The following is a 26,127-nucleotide window of genomic DNA, read 5'->3' on the forward strand; positions in this document are numbered from 1 at the left end:
CCATGTTTAATGCTTTTGCTAGCTCGTGAATATTTAGGAATAGAGTATGATGCTAGATTCAATAGTTACCCGAATATAATAACAACACTTTTGTGCTGGGCATTTTAATTGCTACAACATAAAGAGCAATATTATAGTACAAGGTCTTCTGTCTTTGTCTTTACATAATTCATTTGTAAGGTTCAGCACTTAATCAGTACTGTAGGTTTTATTGAGATTCCATTCCTTGTGTATCCCAGGCTCAAGCATTGCCTGTATACTCAGAGTGCTTGGATTTAAGTGTTAAGCTGGCTCAGCTTGCTCTTTCTTTCTAAGTCCCCCCTCTCTCTCTCCCTGAGACTACTCACAGCCCCCTGGCTGTCCTCGAAATCCCTCAGTACACCATGCTGGATTCAAAATCAGAGTTCTTCTTCCTGATCGAGGTATCCAAGAAGCAGAAAGACACACACAGTATATACCCACTCAGAAAATTATACTAGACTTATAAGATAAGACAAACATACTAAAATCTGCACACCTAAAGAAGCTAAAAAAGCTGGGAGGGAATGAGGGATTGGGACAAGGCTGGGATACAGAGTTGATAAAATGTAACTGATAAGAAAAAATAAAATTAAAAAAAAAAAGAGCAAGAGTTCACAGTCATCTCTCTAAAGAAGCCAAATAGAGTTATCAATGAAAGCAGGAGCCATGAGAGAAACAATGTGAATTAAGAAGAACCACAACAAAGAACTCGGGAACAGACATGGTGGAAAAAAAAAAAAAAAAAAAAAAAAAAAAAAAAAAAAAAAAAAAAGAAGAGTTTCTGAGATAAGTTGATCAATCCTCACTTAGAAACACAAATGGGATGAACATAGGAAGTAGGAGAAAACAAGAAACAGGACAGCAGCCTAACATACAGGGCCTCTGAAAGACTCTACCTAGCAGTATATCAAAGCAGATGCTGAGACCATAACCAAACCTTGGGCAGAGTGCAGGGATTCATGAAAGAAGGGAAGTTATTAAGACATGGAGAGGATGGGATTGCCCCAAGGACCAAATATATCTGGGCACAGGGGCCTTTCTGAGACTGATTCTCCAACCAAGGACCATGCATGGATATAACCTAGAACTCCTGATCAGACATAGCCCATGGCAGCTCAGCATCCATGTAGGTTTCAGGGATTGTTTCTGACATGACCTCAGTGGCAGGCTCTTTGACCCACCCACTTTGAGGGAGGAGCAGCCTTGCTAGGCCACAGAGGAGGGCATTGCAGACAGTCCTGATGAGACCTGATAGACTAGGATCAGATGAATGGGTGGGAGGACCTCCCCTATCAGTGGACTTAGAGAGGGACATGTTGAGGGGATGAGAGAGGGAGGATGAGATTGGGAGGAAATGAGGCAAGCTGCTACAGATGGGATACAAAGTAAATGACCCACAATTAATATAAAAAATAAATATTATAAAATAAAAAAGTCAGAGAACTACCTGTCTTTGCCTCCCAAGTGCTGGGATTAAAGTCATGGGCTCCCTTAGCACTTGTAAACTGTTAATAACAAATTGAAATCTCAGAATAACCCACAGGCTTATAAAATGTGATCTGATGTCCTACTATGGCATCTGTAATATTTTTGCTACCCTCAGCCCACCTCTTCAGGTATTATCCTTAGAACTCAGTAACAGAATAGCTTGCTCACCATCCCATATGTAATTTGTTCCCTGGTTCTTCTCGCTAGCTGAATCCCACGGCTTTTTCCCCTGTTTAAGATTCTGTCCTTTACCTATATTGCTTATCTGCAGACTCCAGTCAAAGTTCTCCCCAGCTTTGTAAGACATATTTCAAACACTTAGTTTCCTGGAGAATATTCAGTCTCTTTGAACTGCAAAAGTATTATAGCCCTTAGCAACAGAATAGGATTGATTCTCTTTTATATTATTTCCCGGGTGTGTACGTACATATACTTGCATAAATACACGCATAAGCACATATCAGAGAGAGTGCTAGAGTCAGGGGACAATTTCCTGTCCCTCCATGTATTTATTTTTCTTTCAAAGATTTATTTCTTTATTATGTATACAATATTCTGTCTGTATATACACGTGTATACCTGTAGAGGGCACCTGCACACCCAAAGATCTCATTCTAGATGGTCGTGAGCCCCCATGGGGGCGCTGGGATTTGAACTCTAGAATTTAACCTCTGAGTCCTGTCTGCAGGCCCTCTACCATAGGTTTTAGGGATCCACCTTTGTAGTCACGTTAGTGTGGCAGGCACTGTTGTCCCGTGAGCCATTTTGTCTGCCCCGTTTTGTTTTTGACACTATTACTGTGTAGCATATGAAAGTTACCAACTTGTTTTGTAATCCAGGTTGACATCAAACTCTTGATCTTGTCTCCTTCAGTCACTTCAGCGCTAGGATTTTAAATGCTGACAACCACAATAAGTTTGGTGTTTGCCTCATTTATCTATTTATTTATTAACTGTAATGTCTATGGATATTTTTCCTGAACTTATATCTGTCCACCACATGCAAGTCTGGCAACCACAGAGGTGGGGAAGGGTGTTAGCTTCTCTGAAACTTTAGATACAGTTGGAAGCAAGCTCTATGAGCTTCTTAAATCTGCCTCTTGTTCATCCTCAACCTCTAGACAGAAAAACTAAGTCTCTGAGAAGCTAAAGCTCAAAGTTGTGAGAGCTAGTCGCGATATTATGGTGTTGGACCAGGTGCTGTGGTGCCCTTGGTATCCTAATCTTGAGGCCAAGCCCAGGGTTAGGGGCCTACTATGGAGAACAAGGGATGGCCATATTCAGGGAACTCTAGTTTGCTGTGGAGACAAGTCATGAGAGCATAGGGCAAAATAGAAGTGTCTTAGGAATTTAAGGGATGCTCCAGGGCTCTGGGGCAAAAGGGGGCCACTATGTGCTGAGACTTAGGCTGCAAGCAGTTTTAAGTCTATGCAAAATTAACATGGAGAAGAGGAGGGCAAAAGTGAAGAGATAGGCCAGAAGGCTGTGCCTCTGGACTGGTGGGGGGCACTGTTGGGAGACTCTTAGAAAACCCTTTTTAATCCTGGAGGGAGAAGAGATGAGGACCCTATCAGTACCAAGTCTTAAATCTGTGTGACCTTGGTTCAGCCTCTCTTGGCCGCCTCAGTATCCTCCTCGCCAGGGAACTCGAGTCGACCCCAAACACAGAGGCAGGGAAGAAAACAAATGCCCTAGCTTTGACAATCCCAAAGTGTGTGCGAGAGGACAAGTGCTGCCAGCTCGAAACAGAAAGGGTTGCTCAGGTGAGAATACCAAGATGGGATCCTCGAACCTGCCAAGGTGCTAGGGGCACACCTGGGACTGGTGCGCATGGGCCAAGTCTTCAGTCACAGTCACGTGCCCCAGGCATTCTGCACGGGGGGCTGGGCGAGCACTCTCCAACTGACGGGTCCTGCTGACAAATCGGCAGGAAGAATTCTTTTGTTCCTCTTGAGAAGAGGGCGGGCTCTTTGCTGTCCTCGGTTACCAGGATGGCCGGCCCCTACCCCCTTGGCTGGCAGCCTTCTCGGTAATGATCCTTACCCAGTGGGCAGCGCCAGGAATTGCACCAAGCGGTCAGTGTAGGGCTGCTACTGCTGTGGGCCTCAGCCGCCTGTGCTGCCTGCCAGGGCCACGGGCCCAAACCTCGACGCGCCATGGCCCCCAGTTCCCATGCGGTGCCTTGGTCACCCGCTGCTGTCCGGGGGGGGGGGGCAGTGAGTGACAGGAGTCAGCCCAAAAGACACGCAGTACACGCCTAAGACACAATGCCATGTATCCACAACTACAGTATCACAAGCACACAAGATATTTTTACTGTCTGAGAATACCCTCTATACTTAGTCTATTTGATCCCATTCCTTGGACAACCACATTTTTTCACTGCATCTACTCTTTTACACTTTCTACTTAGTCCTTTTAGACAGGTTGCCTTCACTTAGGAATACAGAGTTCAAATTCGACATGTCTGCATGACCTGAGGGCTCACTTCATTAGTCATTGATCATATCCCATTACATCAAACTTCTTGGGTCTCTTGATCCCATCTGTCACTAATTACTGAAAGATATCTTGGTTGCTACCACTTTAAAGGTCATCAGTAAATTTGGTGCAAACATTGACCAGCAGAGAAGGTTTAGGTATTCAGATGAGCTAGGTAAATATTTGGGTATACTGCTAATGGGAAGTAGGATAAACATATAGTTTGCTGTGTTAGTACAGCCAACCATCTCCAAAGTGGCTGTACCATTATGAATCCCCAAAAACAGTAATTTGGGGTTTTGTTGTTAGGTAGCCACACCAACACCTGGCACACTCTCAGGTTATGGTTAAAATTTAGCCATTCTAACATGTGTATTTCCTGTTTGGGGTTTTGGGTTGTTTTGTTTTTAAAGGGGCTTTTCATTTCACTTAAGTAGGTGTCCAGAACACACCCTTAAGAAGAATCTAAGGCTGCGAGTCAGACATGTGCAATGCTAGCACAAACACCAGTGGGGACTGACCTAGGCTTGCAGATCATTAGAACTGTGATAGCTGTGTGGTTACAAAGTTCCACACTCCTAAGTAATTACCCCAGCTTCACCCTCCCAGGGTCCTGTTATTTCTACTGCACAGTTGTATGGAAAACAAGGTTTTCTCCACAATGCATTTGTGGCATTGCAGCAGAAATGCCTGTTGTCTTCTTGTAGAACACACTATCTGAAGACTTCACTTTTAAAGTTCATCTAATTCTCTGAATCTTTCCTTGGGATTTTTTTTTTTCTTCTTCCAGGACAAGCTTACCCGAGAATCTCTTAAAATGCCTCAAATGCCCTTGATTTCCTTCACAAGCCTATCCTTCTAGACCCCTTACCAGAAAAGCCATGGCCATGGCCTTTTATCAGTATCACAGTCCACTTTTCCTGCTACTACCCTAGCAGTCAATGTAGTAAAAGATCACTGCCACGAGTTCATCACCTGGTCTTTCTCAGTTTTACCTACATTATATTCAGAAATCTTCAGTCAACCTGTTTCAGTTATTCTAAAAGGATCATCCACTTCGTCTTCATTCATGTTAAGCTTTTTAGCTTGGAGAGTTTATTTTTCGAAGAAAATGGGAGGCCATTAGATGTAGTCAAAGTCATTTCTCCACTCTGCTATTCCAAGTTGATCCATGTCCACACCAGCCTGCCTTCCATGGTCTACTTCTCCTCTCCAGGACCTACTACCTGTGTTCTGCAAAGACTGCTACTGGTCTTTACCTCATCAGCCCTCAAACTAAGTATCTTTAGCAATTTCTTCTTTAATTTTACCTCACCCTTTGAGAAAACAACGTCCCCACAATTTACTCACTTTTATCACAAAGTTCTGTGCCTCCATGTGATAAACTATTTTCCCTGTCAGTATTGTATTAAGGTTGGTATTGAGTAACAATTTTACCTTGGCCTAAAATCATTGTCTCATGCCAATTTAAACATCACTTCCGTTTTCCTTACAAACTGAATGAAGACTGATGCAGAACTAATACAACTGCTGTCACATTACTTTCAAAAGTCTTGATTACGTGGGATTTCCATCTACCCTGATGATATTAGAATCTTGCCCTTGGCAAAATGTAACCAAATATTGGTCATTAAAAACAGACATGTTTTTCCCTTAATCTTTTACAGATTATCTTTTTATGTTCCTCAAGCATACCCTCTCTGCCACATCCTCTCTACTTGGAACCTCCACTTATTCTTTCAAATCCTGACATTTGGATTTTATTTCCATCATGAAATACAGACTGCTATCCTTAAGGCTACAATGATCTTATTCCAAAACCAGTGATCAATTTTCTTGGTCTATGTACTACACACTACACTATCTAATGTATACAGGACCTCTTCCTCCTTTCGAAATTCCACAGCTCAGGTCCCATGACACTACTCTCCTTTCCACCCAGGTACCTCAAAACAGTTTCTTCTTGGGCCTCCATCTGCCTGTTAATGATGCATTAATGTTCTGCCTCTGCCATAGCTCTCTCCCTCCATACAGTAAAACACTGTCAGTTCAACTACCTCCTCAAGGTAAGTCCCAAAACAGTGCTAACAGTAATCCCTCTTCCCAAGCTCCAGATGACTTACAAAACCTTCCCAGGAGGAAGGTCCTCACATTGTCCCTAAGGAAGAAGGCAGGGCTCAGACTGTGTGGTGCCACAATACTCTGCATTTTATTACTACTCACAATCCAATCTAAGCCAACACATGTGTCATGGTTTTACTTGTGAACTGTCCTTCACAAGCATGTGTTTAAAATTGGTCCCTCGATGTGAGATCTATCAAGGAAGTATGTTGCAACCTTTAAGAGGTGGTTTCCATTGATTTCCAATAAGTGAGTGGTTGAGGGTGGATCAGAGGTGTTATTTCCTGATCCATAGGACAAAGGAAGCAGCTTCAGATTACTGTTGCCTCCAAGAACTCCAACATGCCTTCCCCAATATGGATGACTGTCTAACCCTCAAAAGTATGAACAAAAGTAAACCAATCCTCCCCCATGTTGTTTCTGCAACTCATTTTCTCACAGTGTTGAGAAAAGTAACTAATCCAACTTGTTAGCACCCTGTATGAAGATTACTAACTCATATAGTAACACCCCTGTAAAGCTCTAGACAATAAACTGTGTAGTAGCTCAGCAGGCATCATACCTCCCCAGACCTTCAAATGAGAAGGAAATATAAGCCAGTCTCGGAGCAAAGATCCAAAATCTGCAACTGTAGCTGAGTCTTAGCTACAGAATTGGTAAAGCGTTGTGAATTTCAATGGCTGAGATCACTTAAAGACCCTTGATTCTAAAACACTTACTCAGATCCTTCTGTGAGGATTTTTTTTTTTTTTTCTTTCAGCAACTCCTGATTTCCATGAAAATCTCATACTAAGATTCCAATTTCTAGAGCTTGGCATGGTGGCACACACCCTTAATCCCTCCATTCAGAAAGCTGAGAGGTAGATGGATCTCTGCCTTCAAAGCCAGCCTCGTCTATATAGTAACTTCCAGGCCAGCCAAGGCTACATTGTGAGATCCTGTTTCAGAAACAAACAAAAGATTCTCATTTTCAATTATCCTCAAGGGTATTATAATGCAGTGCTAACATCTTCCAAACCAAATTGATTCAAGGTTTACTTTAAGAAATCAATAGAGCTAGGTATATAATACTTCTTGATTTCTCTCATTATTCCTCATAAATCTGTGTTACCTTAAAAAATCTCAGAAATATATATGCATTTCTCTATCCCTTCCCACTCTGCATGTTTCATTCTTTAAAGCAATAGTTTTCTAAAAGAATGGGCATTTTTTCCTTGTACAGTTGAATCTATCTTTCAATCAGTGTGTGGTCTTAAATTAAAATATGAGTCAGGCACTTCCTTTTTGAAATCTCTTGATGATTCTCTACGTCCCACAGAATAAAGTCTAAGCTTACAGATCCAAACACTTAGAATAACTGTTTACTCCATGGTTTTGACTTTCATACACTCTGCACTAGACCTTTCTCTCATCTTTTAAGCTTGGCTACCTAGCTTAACTTTTCCAAGAAACAGCAGTGGTACCAAATTGTAGGTTGAGGTCCATTGGGGGCGGGTCAAATGATTCTTTCACAAGAGTTGCCTAAGAACATCAGAAAACAGATGCTTACACTGCAGTTCATAACAGTAGTAAAATTACAGTTATGAAGTAGCAACAAGACTAATTTTATGGTTGGAGTCACCACAACATGAGGTCACAGCATTAGGAAGTATGAGGGTTAGCGTGAGTTAGAGGCTCCTATCTTTCACAAAATCATTCTAAAATTTTCCCCACTACTTCATTTTGTTTTCTTTGAACTCTGTGCAGTCAAATACGGTATTTTAATCCTTTTTAAGCCCAGAAACTTGCACCAAGTTAACATGGGAATCTGTACTTGCTGCATAGCAAACACCCCCAAACTCAGTGACATACGATTTATTATTAAACATATATGTGGGACAGGTTTCTTCTGACTTAGTAAATGTTTTATTGCTACAAACACACACACACACACACACACACACACACACACACACGACTCAGGTGACTCGTGTAAAAGAGTGCTTTTACTTAGAGGCTTACTCACAGTTTTAATGCGTTAGTCCATGATCACCAGGACAGGAAGCATGACAGCAGAGAGTTAGGCTTTGTGGTGGGGAAGTAGCAGAAGAGCTCACAAATTGATGTGAAAGTTACAGGCAGAGAGCCAGAGACCTAGAGAGGAAAAGAGAGAAAGAGAAAAAGAGACAGAGATTGGGGCTGGTGTGAGCTTTTGACACCTCAAAGCCCAACACCAGAGATATGCTTCCTCCAATATGGAACCTCCTAATCCTTTTCAAACAATTCCACTATTTGGAGACCAGTTAAGTATTCAAAGATACAAGCCTATGGGAGCCATTCTCATTCAAGCCACACCTTCCCTGTGTCTTCTGCTTGAATGAACTTATCTCAAATATTCAAAGTGTGTTGGCTGTGGCTGTGTTGGCTGTGACTGTGAGTCACCTTACCTCTTGACCTAGGAAGGATCTGATGACAAGCTCAGAGATATAGTCACTGGCAAGATTCCTTTACCCAGAAATAATAAGCACACCACATCATTACTAGCTATTTGCCAGAAGTGGCCCTCAGAGTGGACCTCTTCAAAATGGCAGCAGATTTTACCAAATTGTGCAAACAAGAAGACAACAGCACCAGAACAAAACCCAGGATGAGTGACACATTGTCATTTTTACCACAATGTCTATTAAAAGTAAACTGCTAATCCAGCTCACTTTGATGCAGAGAGACTTTGACAAGGCTAATAACTAATTTCATCACAAAGAGTACAATTGCTTGTGAAATATCTGAGAGAGAATTGAAAAGAGATACAAATATTACTGAACATCCTTGGAATTTCATAATTCTTCCAACTCACATGAGGGAGATACACCCAGTGAACATGTTCACATTGTCATCTGGGAACCAGCTTTGAAAATCCAGATTTAAAAATGACCCCAAGTCCACAACTGTTTGTGATGACTCATATTGGCTCTCAACTTCACACACCTAAGAAGAGGGAATCTCAACAGAGGAATTGCCATCAGGTTGGCCTGTGGGCAATCTGTGGGGCATTCTTCTTGATTTCTAGTTGATGTAGTGTGGCATAGTCCACTGTGGGCCTTTGGCATGTTCCTCAGGCTAGAGAACTTGGACCTGTATAAGAAAGGTGACTGAAACTCAGCTGACATGTGGACCAGTAAGCAGTGTTCTTCTGTGGTCTCTGCTTCAGTTCCTGCCTTCTGCATCCTCCTTTCACTTCCTTCAAGGCTGGACTATAACACAGAAGTGTAAGCCAGATAACCCTTTCCTCTACTAACCAGCTTTTGGTCATTTTGTTTATTCACAGCAACAGAAAGCAAACTCAGACAGCCAGCCTATGCCTGTACTCTTCACACTGACCCTGACATGTTTGGTTCTGAGGTCTGTATGCCTTCTTCAATTCAACTCTGTTGGCCAAGTACCAGTTTGTCTGTGCCTCCGTGGCTTATCTCCCTCTGTACTGACTCAATAGGTACAAATCAAATGGACTTAATGTTTCTTGAGTATGCTGAACAAGTATTCAGCTTCTTTTTGTTGTAGTGCAAACAGGTGCTGACGTGATTACTAACTGCTGAAGCTCTAACAATGTGGCCCAAGCATTTCTCAAACAGAAATTACAGAGGCAAATACCCCAGACAACCACTGTAGCAGAGGGAACAATGCCAGGTAGAGAATCAAAACAAACTGATGGGCATGAAATCACAAACCATTGCGCTTATAAATACTTCACAGGATAACTAAAACACCTGTGTGAGGCAGGGCTTGCCAGTGGGTCACCAGTAGATGTCCTGGATCTATCTCCTGTTTGCCTGTGTCACCAAGGAGCCCAACGCTGTTGTTGCTTGTCTCTACCTACCTTTGGTAAAACAAAGCACCAGTTATGCCAGAATTGTCACATAAATTAATGTGTGAATTATATGTCAATCAATCAGTAAATCTTATGAGATGGAGAATGTAGCTCCATTGTTAGTGTTTGTCTAGCATTCATGAAACCCCGAGTTTGATTCCAGGTACTGTACAAATCAGGCATAGTTGTAAATGCCTGCTAGCCCACAACTGGAAGGTTGATTGCAGGAGTATCAGAACTCTACATCATCTTCAGTTAAATAGCAAGTTTGAAGTCAACCTGAAATACATGAAACCCTGAAAAAAAAAAAAAGCTGGGTGGTGGTGGTGCACACCATTAATCCCAGCACTCGAAGGCAGAAGCAGTTAGATCTGTGAGTTCAAGGCTAGCCTGGTATACATACTGAGTTGCATTACAGCCAAGGACACACAGTTCAATTCCCAGCAATACATGGTGGCTCACAACTGTCTATAACTTGTTTGAAGGATTTTGATGCTCTTTTCTAGCCTTAATGCAGGCAAAACACACATACTAATAAAACAACAACAACAAAAATAACAACACATTTTTTATGTTTTAAATGTCTTTAAAAAGATTACAGTGCTGGAGGCATAACACTTGCCTTGTACATGTGAGATCCTGAGCTTTCTGTATGGAGATTTGAATGAGAAATGCCCCCAAAGTCTTGGTCTCTGGTTGATGACTCTGGTTTAGGAGGTTTGGGAGTAAGTATATTTCTAGGAGTGGGTGTTGAGTGCTTAAGGCCTCACTCTACTTCCCAGGTCACTCTTTTTGCTTCATGCTTGTAGTTCAGGAAGTGTGTTCTCAACTTCCTGTTCCTGATGCCATGCTTTCTGCTTGTGCCCATGCCTCTGCTCTGCCAATGCAGACTCATAAACCTTAAGTTAGGTAAGGTTAAACTGGAGCACTAAACCCAAATAAATTCTTTCTTTCATAAGTTAGCATGACATCATGTTTAAGCACAATAGAAATGTAATTAATATTGGTTCTCAAAAAAATGACAAGTGTTAGGTAAGCTTTTATCTTGGCTAACAATCACTGCTGTGCTTTCCCCACTTGGAACACAAACAAATGATTCCTAGATATTTGTACAATGGATTTGTGTAAATATAGAATATCAGGAGTATCATGAGTTCAAGGCCAGCCTGTGCTTCATAACAACTTCAATTTCTCCCTGAGAGACATTATACCATGTCTCAAAGAACAAAAACAACTAAACAGAAGCTGGAGAGATCGCTCATTGGTAAAAAACATGTATCACTCTTGTGGGGCTCACAAGTTCATGTGTTCCCACCACACATAATAGGATGTTCACACTCTCAATAACGCCAGCTCCAGGGTATCTGATGCTCCCTGCTGAACTCCACAGGCACATGCACTAACAGATGCACATATTCATATACACACATATGCACATACACATAATTAACAATAAGATATATCTTTTAAAATAAATAAATCTGAAATCGAACCATAGAAGTTTAGATGGTCTTCTGCTACAGGACTGGAGTGTGTCAAGGTCATGCCACTTGCTGCAAAAGTAGATGAGGACCAGCTTCCTCGTGTAAGCCCTGTTGTACCACAGTGATGCTGTTTAAGAATGCTGCTCTTCACAGCAGCTTTGAATTATTCAGTATGTGCAACAGCATGTGCTTTGCATGTTTGAGCTATTTATAATAACAAATCAGAAGTGTGTCTATTAGCAAAATCTCTAAGTAACTATACAGAGGTTGAATATTTACACAGGTTGCTTTTAGTTGTTCTTGATCTTGCTGTTATTTATTTTGAGACAGGACCAAATGCATGTAGTTGAAGCTGGCATTGAACTGATAATCTTACCTAGTCAATGCCGGGATTACAGGTGTGATCCAAAATGCCACCTGAGAGACCATATAATAACTATGGTGGGCAAAGAATTAAATAGGTTGACCCAAGTCACAGAAAGGATAAAATGTTGGGAATCTTGACCGTCAGACCATTGTGTTTTCTTACAGTCCTATATATATCATCACTTTTTCCCTATCTTTGGCGTTCACAATCACATTTAAGATAGTAGCTTTGAGTTGCACACTATATTCAGGTGTTTTCTAATTGCCCTGATGGGACATCCTCCAAATAGATCCATAGCTTAACAACATCACACAGTCAATCCCCACCCTCATTGCATCCATCACCTGCTGCCAGCATAACAGTTCTGGTTCCACTCAGCTGAGCTCTGTTCCTTTAAGGATGGAAGCAGGAAGGAATGCATGCAGGCCGCCAGCACAACATGTGAGCTGTGAACATGATCCTGAGCTCTAGCATGCACAGCCAGCGGGGTGATGAGAAAATGTACACAGTGCTCTTTCCTTCTAGCAAAACAAGAGGAGACAAAAGATACCTCATATAGAGAAGAAGGGAAGGGAATTTTTAAATTCTATGTTTGAAGCCATTTTTAGGGAATTTTACCCTATCAAATATAAAGGTTGTTGTTTTTGTTTCTTAAATAGATCCTCTGAGTCCTGTTCTATAAACAATTGAACACAGGTGTGTACATATCCAGGCACTTGTCTGGTTAGTTTCCCAGGGAATAGCAAACCTCTATACGTACTTGTATGTTCTGGGTTGAGGCTTTGCTGTGCTTGGTCCTGAGTTCTCTTGTTACCTTGAATTACCTACAGGAAAGTACTCTGGTGCCAGCACAGGGTAGGCCTATAGAGAGAACAGTTTGTGCAGGTTCTCCTGGTCTATTGTTTGCTTGCCACCACCCTATGAAAAGTATAAAACCCAGGGATGAAGGTGGCCCACTACTGTAAACAAGGCGGGAGGGCTGCGGCTGTAGCTCAGGGTGGTGTTACACTTGCTCACATGCAAGTTTATGAGAGACCCTGGGTTCAACCCTGGCACTGCAGAAGAAGAGATTGGACTACAGCAGGCAGGATCAGTCAAACAGACATGTGGTTAAAAGTTTTTTGTTTTTTTGTTTTTTTTTTTTTTTGTCTGCAAACTGAGTAAGAAATGAGTGTGTCTCTGTGTGTTTAGACATGCACTTGCTACATTTGCATGTATGGAGATCAGAAGACAACCAGATTAAAAAAAACCAGTAAATTATAGAAATCAGACCCAAGAACATCTGTTATTAAATTAGATGTAGACCAGATTTTCTATTAACATTTTCATTCATTTTTGTGATATTTGGGAATTGGCCCTAGAGTCCAGGCAAATTAGGCCAAAATTAGGTTTATATTCTGTGTTATCCTGAAATTGAATTCTATCAAAATTTTTATTTTGTAGCTCCCACCAAAAACTTTCTTGATATTGCCTTTTATAGGACAATCAAACCTTGGTGAGTTGAATTCAACTCTAAATTGTCTTACACTCATTTGGAATGTGGTGGCATCTGTGAAGAATCTGTTTAGCAAACAAATTTCCAAGCTACCCCATAGCCCACAGCTTCATTGGTGGTCCCCAGAGATTCATATATTTGAATGCCTAGGGAGTGGCATTATTAGGAGCTGTGGCCTTTTTGGAGGAGCATGTTACTAGGGGTGAGCTTTGAGGTCTCAGAAGCTCAACCTCTGCTCAGTGTCTTTCTCTGTCTTTCTTCATGCTGTGTTTGGATTCATATGTAGAACTCTCAGCTCCTTCTCCAACACCATGTCTGCATGCATGCTCTCATGGTTCCCACCATGATGATAATGGACTAAACCTCTGAACTGTAAACCAGCCCCAATTAAACACTCTCCTTTATGAGAGTTGTTGTGGTCATGATGTCCCTCCACAGCAATAGAAACCCTGACTAAGACAACTTGTTAAAAACATAGTCAGATCCTTGACAACCTAAACAAAGCCAGCTTTTTCATTTTAAGTATTTTAATACATGTTTGTTCCCTATTCTAAGTGAGACATCAACATTTATTAAGAACATGACAGTGCCTCTTCAGAGTCAATCTGGAAGTACTTAACTAATTGGAATCTAGTTTAGTGTGCTGGAATGAATTTCACAGAAATAATTCTATAATTCATATGCTTTTCAAAGTGTTATATATTCTAGCCCACTCCTGAGCTGAATTAATTAAGGTTCATATTTTAAAATAAAACTTTGAATCCTACTATATAGTTATTAAAATGTTGGTTAAACCCTTAACTAAGAGAGTTTCTCTGACACCTTTTCTGCCTCAGTCCCTCTATCTGTATAATGGGTATGTTAAGCAGGTACAGGCAGCATCAACACTTATGGATGAAAATCTTACACATCTAGGACTGGGGAGATGGCTCATACTTTTGTGTAATATGAGGGCCTGAGTTTAGATCCGACTCAATCACCTGTAAACTTTGGGCTCCTACCTGGAATGTCCCAGCCTGTGTAAACCTCCAAGATGGTGAAGATCAACTCTGACCTCCAAATTTTGTGTACTGCTACCACACCCACACATATACCTCCCACTCCCACACCCAAACAAAAAGAACTCTGAGCATTTGAGGATGGATGATGAAACCATCCTCAAATGCTTTTCAGTAGACTCCTCTTCTGCACAGGGAGTTTTGGCCCTAATTAAATGAGCTGTCATACACAGGTCAGGCGAGCACATGCCTGGCACAGAAAAAGCATTGTTGATATGTTTAATAGCTTTAGTGGATAAGGTCTTGACCTGAAGGAGTACTGCCCTCACATAAATATTACAATAAATGACAAGATGAATGAAATTGAGCCTAGCATGGTGGTGCTTACTTGTAGTCCCAGCATGCAGAAGCCTAAGACAGGAGGATTGCAAATTCAAGATGAGCTTGGACTCCATAGTATGATTCCATGCAAAGAAGGAAAATGAATTTGAAGAGTATGATAGAAGTGCCCCATTTCCCATTAGAATGAATGGATTTGGTAAATAATGATTATAATCATATTCTTTGTTTTGGAAAGCTACAAAGGGGACTAATACAAAGACAGAGGTAATCCAGCTTAATGCTAGACACAGAAATGTGACTCCCTACACAGGCAGGGCAGTGAGGAAAGAGTAGCCTCTGGCTGAAGAAACTTTACCTATGTGATGACAACACCCAGCTGTACTGAGGGCAGACAGAAGAAAGGCTCACCAAGCTCAAGCATCACTGCTGACACTGTTCAGTTCTGCTCACAAGATGGCTGCTGCCTCTTTATCCTATTACCACTGTTTCACCACACAGAAAACCACACTCTGCTCTCCCTCTCCCTCTCCCTCTCCCCTTCCCTGTGGGTCTGCTTCCTTCTGGAGGACCTTCTCCCAGTTGCCATGCTGTCTGTCAGTGCTTATCACTGCCATGGACATAATTCACACTATTTATTCTAAATCCTTAACTTGGCCTATTCTGAGACTTGCCTCCCTGAGCATGGGAACACAGAAAAACTGGTCATTTTGTAATAATTAGCATTCACAATAATTTGCCTTTATGCCTGTCTCTTGGAAGGAGAACTGGAAAATCTTTTTCTCATTTGTTTTTACTATAGAAATTCACTCCCAGACAGAAAATAGAACAAAACCAAATCTAGAAAATCTCAGGGTACTTGTGTGTATATTTGTGTATGTGTGTATTTATGTATGTATGCACGTGTGAGTATGTATGTAAATATGCATGTGTATGTGTGTATTATGTGTATGCATATTTGTGCGTGCATGTAGGTGTATAAGTGTGTGAATATTTTCTTTATGCACAGTAAGACAGAACTGAAGACCCACAACCTTTTCTACTCCAGAGAGAAGCATGCCCAAAATATTAAAAATAATGACAAAATCAAATAAGTGTTTAAGTATAGGCAGAAAATAATGCACCGTCAACCATATAGAAATTGAAGTGACATTGTAACAGTTGTTGCATTTGCAAACAATTTTTAAGGATCTTTCCCTCATACCCCGAGGTATACACAAGGTCTGCGGACTGAGTAAATATAGATGAAGACAGGCATCCTATTTCATTTCCAAACAACATCAGGAAGCCCATTCAGAACTATTTCCACTACTAAATAATGTTTATGTTGGAACATGCTTGTATCTTGGTACATTTAATGGGATGTGAGGTTGGCACAAGGTGGCTGAGGGGAGGGCCAAATATAGTCTTAGAAAACTTTTGCTTATCACTGTGTGAGTCCTTGAATCAATAAGGGATCCAGACACAGGGCCACAAAACCTGCCTGAGAGGAATTCAGAATGGAGAGTGAATATTTAGAGGTAAAGTGTCCCTCACAGGCTCATGTTTGAACACTAGGTCCCCATTTGGTGTCACTATAATGGGAGGCTTTGAAACCTTTGGAGAGTAGGACCTTCCTGGAGGAGATGAATCTATAGTGTGGGGTGCAGGTGAGATGCATAATCTAAGTTTCCTTGTCTACTGAGAGGTAAACATTTAGCTACCTCATGATCCCATTGCCATGGAGTTGCTTTTCTTTCTCTGCCATGGCATAAGATGATGATGGCTGGGAAGCGGTGAACCTGCATTTCAGCCAGAATCCCTGGGTGCCTCAGACCCAGAGTGCTGAGATGTGGTCACTGCCATCTTGTTCTCCCAATCAAATGTCCCTCCAAATCAGGGGTCGCTCTTAGATACCACAATCTTGTGAGTAATTTTTTTCAGGCTGCTTGAGACTAATATTAGAAGAAAAAGGCCCAAAATGCCTTATGAGACAAGCAGGGAGGTATCAAGGGCCCGTGTTTTTTGGTAAAATATGCTCCACCACCTGTCTCTTTCCATGGAGACCCCTCAGAGCCTTCCATGCTCTTCAGGTATCAGTGTGCATTGCTTCTTGGAAAAAGTAGCTAAATGTCCAAAATGACTGAGGGTTTTGTTGTTGATGATGTTTTGTTTTTTTGGTTTTTTTTTTTTTTCAAATATTTTTGGATGTAGAAATTCTGTGGTGTTCGACCCCACTACTTCTGGATTGTGCACTTTGGGAGGATAAGCGTGGTGATGTTTAATTTTGTTCCTTAAAGAGACAGTCAATTAGGAAATAGATAGATGTAGGAGTATGTGAGGACAATTGAAAAACGTTTTTATTATGAATATTCTTGAACTATCCCATTAACTTTTAACAAAACTGAAAGAGGGACTCAGATCTCATGCACACTACTGAGGCAGGTGGATTGCCATGTGTTGGTAGTCTAGCCAGAGCTACATTGCAAGACCCTGTCTTGAAAGCAAAGCAGGGCTAAAAGTCAATGATGCTTGGAGCAAACAGCCTGTCAGCACTGTTTCTTCCCTTGCAGGTGGGGCTGGCAATCCCTCAGAGAGGATGCAGCTCCAGAAAGGGTCCTGACTTCTCTAAACCTTATTTTTTCCATGGGCCCTTAGCTTCTCCCCACAGGTGTCTTGTATTCTGCCGTAATATGAAAACTGCAAGAGAGATTAAGGAGATCAAGCCAGACAGTACTCTTCATATCTGTTACAATCACGTAGCCTGTGAAGGTTTAATTTTGAGGGAACCTGCACCCTTGTCTTTGAGAAGCTGGGGATGAATGCAGTCTGAGTGGGCAGCAGGTTTTTGCACTTTGCCAGTGCTACACTTGTGAGGAGAGGGAAATTGAGTAGTAGTGTTACTTTTTCCATTGCCTTTCCATGGAGCCTTTTCTTTTTTTTTAAATAATGAAGACAATTTTAGCCTTGATGAAATGAAGTTTTGGAGGGAGTTTCTAAAGGAAGAGATAATAATAGATTAGTGTCTCAAGACTGTTCTAGGTCAAGGTCCCATTGCTTTCTTTTTTTCTTGTTTGGAAATTGAATCATCCACTGGTTTCAGATTTTGCTGTATCTGCTAAAGTAAGTTAGACTCTTACTCTATTTTGGGTGTTGAATCTAATAGTGATGTAGATGACTTATGTTGTACTCACTGACTAATACATACACACTTAGGGAGTCTCTCCTTGATCTAACCCATGTAAGTACAGGAGTCCCAGGAAAATCTGAATGCAGGAGAATTTCATTATCCATATTTAATGCTTTTGCTAGCTCATGAATACTTATGAATAGGGTATGATGCTAGATTCAATAGATACCCGAATACAAAAACATCACTTTTGTGCTAGGTATTTTACTTTCTACGACACAAAGAAAAATATTATAGTAGAAGGTCTTCAGTCTTTATCTTTGCACAGTTCATGTGTAAGGTTCAGCACTTATTCAGCACTCTAGGTTTTTTTGAGATGCCATTTCTTGTATATCCCAGGCTCAAGAGTTGCCTATATTCTCAGAGTGCTTGGATTTAAGTGTTCAGCTGGCTCAGCTTGCCTTTTCTTTCTAAGTCTCTCTCTCTCTCTCTCTCTCTCTCTCTCTCTCTCAGACTCTGCACAGCACCCGGGCTGTCCTCAAATTCCCTCTGTACACCATGCTGGATTCAAAATCAGAGATCTTCTTCCTTAGTGAGGTATTCCAGAAGCAGAAAGACACACACAGTATATACCCACTTCGAAGTGGATACTAGACTTATAACATAGGACAAGCATGCTAAAATCTGCACACCTAAAGAAGGTAAACAAGAAGAGGTTCTGGGATAAGATGATCAATCCTCACTTAGAAAGACAAATGGGATGGACATGGGAAGTAGGAGAAAACAAGAAACAGGACAGCAGCCTATCATAGAGGGCCTCTGAAAGACTCTACCTAGCAGTGTATCAAAGCAGATGCTGAGATTCATAACCAAACCCCAGGCAGAGTGCAGGGAATCATGAACACAGGAGGAGTTAGTAAGACATGCAGAGGATGGGATCAGCACAAGGACCAAATATATGGGCACAGGGGCTTTTCTGAACCTGATTCTCCAACTAAGGACAATGCATGTATATAGCCTAGAACCCCTGATCAGATGTGGCCCATGGCAGCTCATCATCCAAGTAGGTTAACCTAGTAAGGGGAACAGGGATTGTCTCTGACATGAACTCAGTGGCAGGCTCTTTGACCTGCCCCCTTTGAGAGAGGAGCAGCCCTGCTAGGCCACAGAGGAGGGCATTGCAGCCAGTCTTGATGAGACCTGATAGACTAGGATCAGATGGAAGACTGGGAGGACCTCCCTATCAGTGGACTTAGAGAGAGGCATGTTGAGGATATGAGTGAGGGAGGATGAGATTAGGAGGTAATTAGGGAAGGGGCTACAGATGGGATACAAAGTAAATGACCCGTAAGTAATAGAAAAAATGAATATTATAAAATGACAAACATCAGAGATCTACCTGTCTTTGCCTCCCAAGTGCTGGGATTAAAGTAATGGGCTCTCTTATCTCCTGAAAACTGTTAATAACTATTAATTAAGATCTCAGATGGAAGATAATTTACACTGGTCAGAAATTTACACAGAGAGAGGCAGACAGATCTCTGAGTTTGAGACCACCCTGGTCTACAAAATGAATTCCAGCACAGCCAGGGCTACCATACATTCTAAGAGAAACCCTGCCTCAAGGAAAAAGAAAATAGCCCACAGGATTGTAGAGTGAGATCTGATGCCATACTATGGCACCTGAAATGTTGATGCTAGCCTCAACCCACCTCTTCAGATTTTATTTTTAGAACTCAGTAACAGAATAGCTTGCTCAGTATCCATATCCATTTTGTTCCCTGTTTCTTCTCACTAGCTGAATCCCATGGCCTTTTCCTCTGCTTAAGATTTTGTCCCTTTTACCTTTAGTGCTTATCTCCAGAGTCCAAAGTTCTCCCCAGCTTTATGAAACCTATTTCAAACATGTAGGTTCCTGGAGAATATTTCAGTCACTTTGAACAGCAAAAGTATTATTGTCCTTGAGCAACAGAAGATTTGCTCTGGTTTATATATTTTCAGGTGTGTGTGTACATATACTTGCATACATGCATGTATAAACACATATCAGTGAGAGTGCTGGAGTCAGGGGACAACTTCCTCTCCCTCAATGTATTTTTTTTCTTTTTACAGATTTATTTATTTATATCTATTTATTTATTATGTATACAATATTCTGTCTGCATGTACACCTGTACACCAGTAGAGGGCACCTGCACACCAGAAGATCTCATTCTAGATGGTGATGAGCCCCCATGTGGGTGCTGGGATTTGAACTCAAGAATTTAACCTCTGAGTCCTGTCTGCAGCCCCTCTACAATCAGTTTTAGGGATCCACCTTTGTAGTCATGTTAGTGTGGCAGGCATTGTTGTCTCCTGAGCCATTTTGTCTGCTCTGTTTTTTTTTTTGGCACTATTAATGTGTAGCCTAGGAAAGTCTCTAACTTGTTTTGTAATCCAGGTTGACATCAAACTTTTAATCTTCTTTCCCTCTTTCACTTCAGTGCTAGGATTATAAATGTTGACAGCCGCAGTCAGTTTGATATTTGCCATATTTATCTATTTATATATTCAGTGTAATATATATGGATATTTTGCTTCAAGGTAGTTCTGTCCACCACATGCAAGTCTGGCAACCTCAGAGGCAGGAAAGGGTCTTAGCGTCTCTGAGACTGTAGATACAATTGTAAGCCACTGAATGCTGGGAATTAAAGCTGGGTCCTCTGGAAGAGCATTAAGCATGGAGCACTCTCCAGACCAATACTGGCTTCTGTGTTATTTTGTTTGTTTTTTGTTTGTTTGTTTGTTTCTTTTTAGAGACTATTTCACCATATAGCCCTGGGAATTCTGGGCTCGATTTGTAGATCATGCTGGCCTTGACCTCACAGAGATCCACCTGTCACTTCCTGCCAGAGTGCTGGTATTAGAGGCATGCACCACCATGCCTGGCAGTTTCAAGTTATTTTAATCTTTCCCCTATGCCAAATCGTTGGGCTTGAACACTATCAGAGAATTGGACAATCTCCATTTTGGAGTCAGTAAGAGGACCCAGGCCTAGGAAGAATATGAAAGTCATCTATGAAAAAAAGACCCCTCTAGTCTTTATTATTTTAGAGATGAGTTCTCATTATGCAGTCCTTGCCAGTTTGGAATTCACTGTGCATACCACAGACTTAGAGATTGGCTATCCTCTGCCCCTCAACAGACTGGAGGTGTGTACTACTATGCCCCTTCCAGGAAGAACACAGTAAAAAAGTATGCTTACATGTACACGTGTGTCTGTGTGCATATATGCCACGCGTGTGCTGGTGTATATGGTGGCCAGAAAATGGTGTTGAATCCCATGAAATCGGAGTTTCAGGTTGCTGTGAGCTGCTCAGCTGTGGCTAAGAACAGACCTCAAGTTGTCTACAAGAACAAAGGCAAAGAGGATGGACATCAGAAGAAGAAGAAAACAGGAAACAACCTAGGAACCTACCACAGAGGGCCTCTGAAAGCCTCTGCCCTTCAGACTATCAAAGCAGATGCTGAGCCTGATGGGCAACTGTTGGGCAGAGTGAACGGAATTTTAGGTAAGAACTGGGAAATAGTAAGAGCTGGAGAGGACAGGGTCTCCACAAGGAGAGCAACAGAACAAGAAAATTTGAACATAGGGAACTTCCCAGAGACTCATACTCCAACCAAGGACTATTCATGGAGATAACCTAGAACCCCTGCACAGATGTAGCCCAGGGCAGTTCAGAGTCCAATTGGGTTACATAGTAATGTGAAGAGGGACTGCCTCTGACATAATCTGATTGGCCTGCTCTTTGATCACCTCCCTCTGGGGGGGGGGGAGCAGCCTTACCAGGCCACAGTAGAGGACAATACAGCCACTTTTGATGTGAACTGACAGACTAAGATCAGAAAGGAGAGGAGAACCTCCCCTATTAGTGGACTTGGGGAGTGGCATGCAAGCAGAGGGAGGAGGGAGGGTGGTATTGGGATGAGAGGAGGGAGGGGCTTATGGGGGGATGCAGAATGAATAAAGTGTAATTGATGAAAAATTTAAGAAAAAAGGGAAAAAAGTAATTTAAGAACCTTAAATGACTTTCAAAATTGGAGGAAAACATGGAGTTAGTCAATTGGCATGGAGCATGTCTCGCCCCTGGGGGCAATGGTCTCCTGAACCTACTCAGACCTCGGACACCACCACTGCTAGTTCTAGAACTGACGCAGGATGTTCCAACGAGGGGTTAAGGCTTCTCATAATATTTCCTATAAGCCCACACCTGTTTGTCTATATTCCCCATTTTTATTCATTATTAGCCAGATAGAGCCAAGTAATTGTGGTAATGATACTTGCTTTTTTGCCCAATGCTGGAATGCTAGTAAAGTTAGGTATGCCCTGGTTACTCGCATGCCTCACTGGGTGCCTATGCCCATTGATGCCCCTCACGCTATGACTCTCTTCAGACAGAAAAGGGATCTTGGAACTACAGCCACCATTGTTACTACCATCTCATTGACGGCTGTTGGAGCTACCACCAGGGCATTAGCCATGAGTCATACTGGGCAGACTGCTCAGACCCTGAATAATCATTTAGCCAATGTAGCTCATGCCTTCGTTGTACATAAAGGAATTAATGCTCAACTAAAAGGAAGCTTGATGGTGTTCAATCAGAGGATTGACCTCTTGCAGGAGCAAATTGATACCCTATGGCAAATCGCTCAACCTGGCTGTCAATGAAAGTATGCTGGACTTTGTGTCACTAGCATACAACATGAGAATTTTTCCTGCGCTGCAAATCTGTCTAAACAATTGTCGAGCTATATTTTAGGTAATTGGACTGGAGAATTCGATACTACGATGGAGCAGCTGAGAGTGGCCATTGTCACAGTAAATTCTACCGGAGTGGACGCAGGACTAGCCACAGGATTATCAACATGGATTGCTGCAGCCATGAATCATCTGAAGGAATGGGCGGGCATGGGAGTGTTAGCAGGCCTTCTGGTGTTGGTCTCCTTGGTTTGCCTGTGGTATATATGCAAGATTAGAGTCTCACAACAGTGTGATGCAGCCATGATCATTCAGGCCTTTACAGCCATTGAAGCAGGACATTCTCCCCAAGCATGGGTGGATACCATAAAAAGCTAAAATGATACGCTCAGGATGCGAGGCTAAGCACTGCACTCAGGGTAAGCCGCTTTGGACCCAGAGAAGAGCATGTCTGATTGCATGCGGGTTGATGCCCCAGGTCCCGACTCTGAGAAAAAGGTATCGGACTGGTCTGATGCTCTTTGGGTGGATGACACCTAAATGAACATCAGTACAAAGTCCCAATTTATTTCTAATATCAGAGATCAGACCTCTACTCTTGCCTGATGCGTCTAAAACAAAAAGGGGGAACTGTAGAGAGCTGCGGAATGCTATGCCTTAAAGATGGAGCTGGTTTCCGCCTTCCACCTTCCCGATGGTGAGTGCTCTCTGTCATGAACAACTCCACATTTGGCTAAGGCCGAGGATCTGGCTTGCTTCCATGTATGTGGACCTATCTGCATTGCCCCCGTGGCACGCCTGGGTTGGCTACCCAGAGGCTATTTAAGCTGTGGGCTGGCTTTCCCCGGGGTCCGAGGATTGTTCAATGTTCCTGAATAAACTGCATTGAAAAAAAAAAAAAAAAAAAAAAAAGAACAGCAAGTGTTCCTCATCACTGAATTTTCTCTCTTAATGGGCTTCCATTTAAAACAAGAGTGTTAGAAGCTTCAGAATCAGCAGCCTGAGAGTGGCTTATGGATGATTTTTCCTGAGAAACTCTGCTTACTCCAAGAGATTCTTAAATCTGCCTCTTGTTCATCTTCATCTTATAGACAGAGCAACCGAATCTATGAGAAACTAAAGCTCAAAATTCTCAGAGCTAGTTGGGATATATTGATGTTGGACCAGGTGCTGTGGTGCCCTTGGTATCCTAATCTTGAGGCCAATCTCAAGTTTAGGGGCCTGCTGTGGAGAACAAGGGATGGCCATATTCAGGGAACTCTAGTTTGCCTTGGAGAGAAGTCATGATAGCATAGGGCAAAAGATACTGTCTTAGGAATTTAAGGGATGCTCGGGGGCTCTGGGGCAAAAAATGGCCACTATGTGCTAAGACTTGAAGCACAGAGGCAGGCAAGGAAACAAATACCATACCTTTGACCTTCCCTAAGTGTGTGTGAGGGGATAAGTGCTGCCAGCTCTAGCCTGCCAAGTTGCTGGGAGCAGAAGCTTCACCACAGGGAAACCTGAGAATGGTGTGCATGTGTCAATTCTTTCGTCACAGTCACGTGTCCCAGGCACTCTGCTAGGTGCTTTCTATGATGGTTCCAGGCAACTGCTCCCTTGGCTGCAGCCCTCTTGGTCATCCATACCCAGTGGGCAGTTCCAGGAGCTGGACCAAGAGGTCAGTGTAGGGCTGCTATTGCTGCGGGGCTCAGCCACCTCTGCTGACTGTGATTTAATGTGTCTGGTTTTATGTTGACGTCTTTGATCCACTTGGACTGTAGTTTTGTGCAGGGTGATAAGTATGGATCTATTTGCATTTTTCTACATGTAGATATCCAGTTAGACCAGCACCATTTGTTGAAGATGCTATCTTTTTTCCATTGTATGGTTTTGACATCTTTGTTAAAGATCAGGTGTCCATAACTGTGTGGGTTTATTTCTGGGTCTTCTATTCGGTTCCATTGATCCACCAGTCTATTTCTATGCCAGTACCATGCAGTTTTTAAAACAGTTGCTCAATAATACAACTTAAGATCAGGTATGGAGATACCTCCAGAAGATCTTTTATTGTAGAGGATTGTTTTAGCAATTCTGGGTTTCTTGTTATTCCATATGAAGTTGAGAATTTTTCTTTCCAGGTCTGCAAAGAATTGTGTTGGTATTTTGACGGGAATTGCATTGAATCTGTAGATTGCTTTTGGTAAGATGGCCATTTTTACTACATTAATCCTGCCAAGACATGAGCATGGGAGATCTTTCCACCTTCTGATATCTTTTTCTAATTCTTTCTTCAGAGACTTGAATTTTTTTTTTCATACAAGTCTTTGACTTCCTTGGTTAGGGTTACACCAAGGTACCTTATGTCATTTGTGGCTATTGTGAAGGGTGTTGTTTCCCTAATTTCTTTCTCAGCCCCTTTGTCTTTTGTATACAGGAGGGCTCCTGATTTTTTTGAGTTAATTTTGTATCCTGCCACTTTGCTGAAGTTGTTTATCATAAGTAGGAGTTCCCTGGTATAATTTTGGGGGTCACTCAGGTATACTATCATATCTTCTGCAAATAGTGATAATTTGACTTCTTCCTTTCCAATTTGTATCCCTTTGATCAACTTCAACTGTCTTATTGTTCTAGCAAGGACTTCCAGAACTATGATGAAGAGATATGGAGAGAGTGGGCAGCCTTGTCTTGTCCCTGATTTCAGTGGGATTGCTTTAAGTTTCTCTCTGTTTAGTTTGATATTGGCTATAGGCTTGCTGTATATTGCCTTTATTATGTTAAGATATGCGCCTTGCATCCCTGATCTCTCCAAGACTTTAAACCTGAATGGATGTTGGATTTTGTCAAATGCTTTTTCAGCATCTAAGGAGATCATCATGTGTTTTTTTTTTTTTCTTTCAGTTTGTTAATATGGTGGATCACATTGATGGATTTCCATAATATTGAACCACCCCTGCATACTTGGGATGAAGCCTACATGGTCATAATGGATAATATCTTTGATGTATTGTTCTTGTATTTGGTTTGCAAGAATTTTGTTGAGTATTTTTGCATCAATGTTCATAAGGGAGATTGGCTTGAAATTCTCTTTTTCTATTGGGTCTTTGTGAGGTTTAGGTACCAAGGTGACTGTGGCTTCATAGAATGAGTTTGGTAGTGTTCCTTCTGTTTCTATTTTATTGAATAGTTTGAATAAAATTGGAGTTAGCTCTTTTTTGGAAGTCTGGTAGAACTCAGCGCTGAAACCATCTGGTCCTGGGCTTTTTTTGGATGGGCCACTTTTGATGAATGTTTCTATTTCCTTGGGGGATATATGACTATTCATTTGATTTACCTGGTCTTGACTCAGCTTTGGTAAGTGGAATCAATCAAGAAAGTTGTCCATTTCATTTAGATTTTCAAATTTTGTGGCATATAGACTTTTGAAGTAAGTCCTAATGATAGTTTGGATTTCCTCAGTGTCTGTTGTTATGTTCCCTTTTTCATTTCTGATTTTATTGATTTGGATTGTTTCTCTTTGCCGTTTAGTTAGTTTGGCTAAGGGTTTGTCTATCTTCTTGATTTTCTCAAACAACCACTGCTTGGTTTCATTGAGTCCTTGAATTGTTTTATTTGTTTTAAATTGATTGGTTTAAGCCCTGAGTTTGATTATTTCCAGCCATCT

The sequence above is a fragment of the Meriones unguiculatus genome, chromosome X (assembly GCF_030254825.1).
Source record: "Meriones unguiculatus strain TT.TT164.6M chromosome X, Bangor_MerUng_6.1, whole genome shotgun sequence".
NCBI lineage: Eukaryota > Metazoa > Chordata > Mammalia > Rodentia > Muridae > Meriones > Meriones unguiculatus.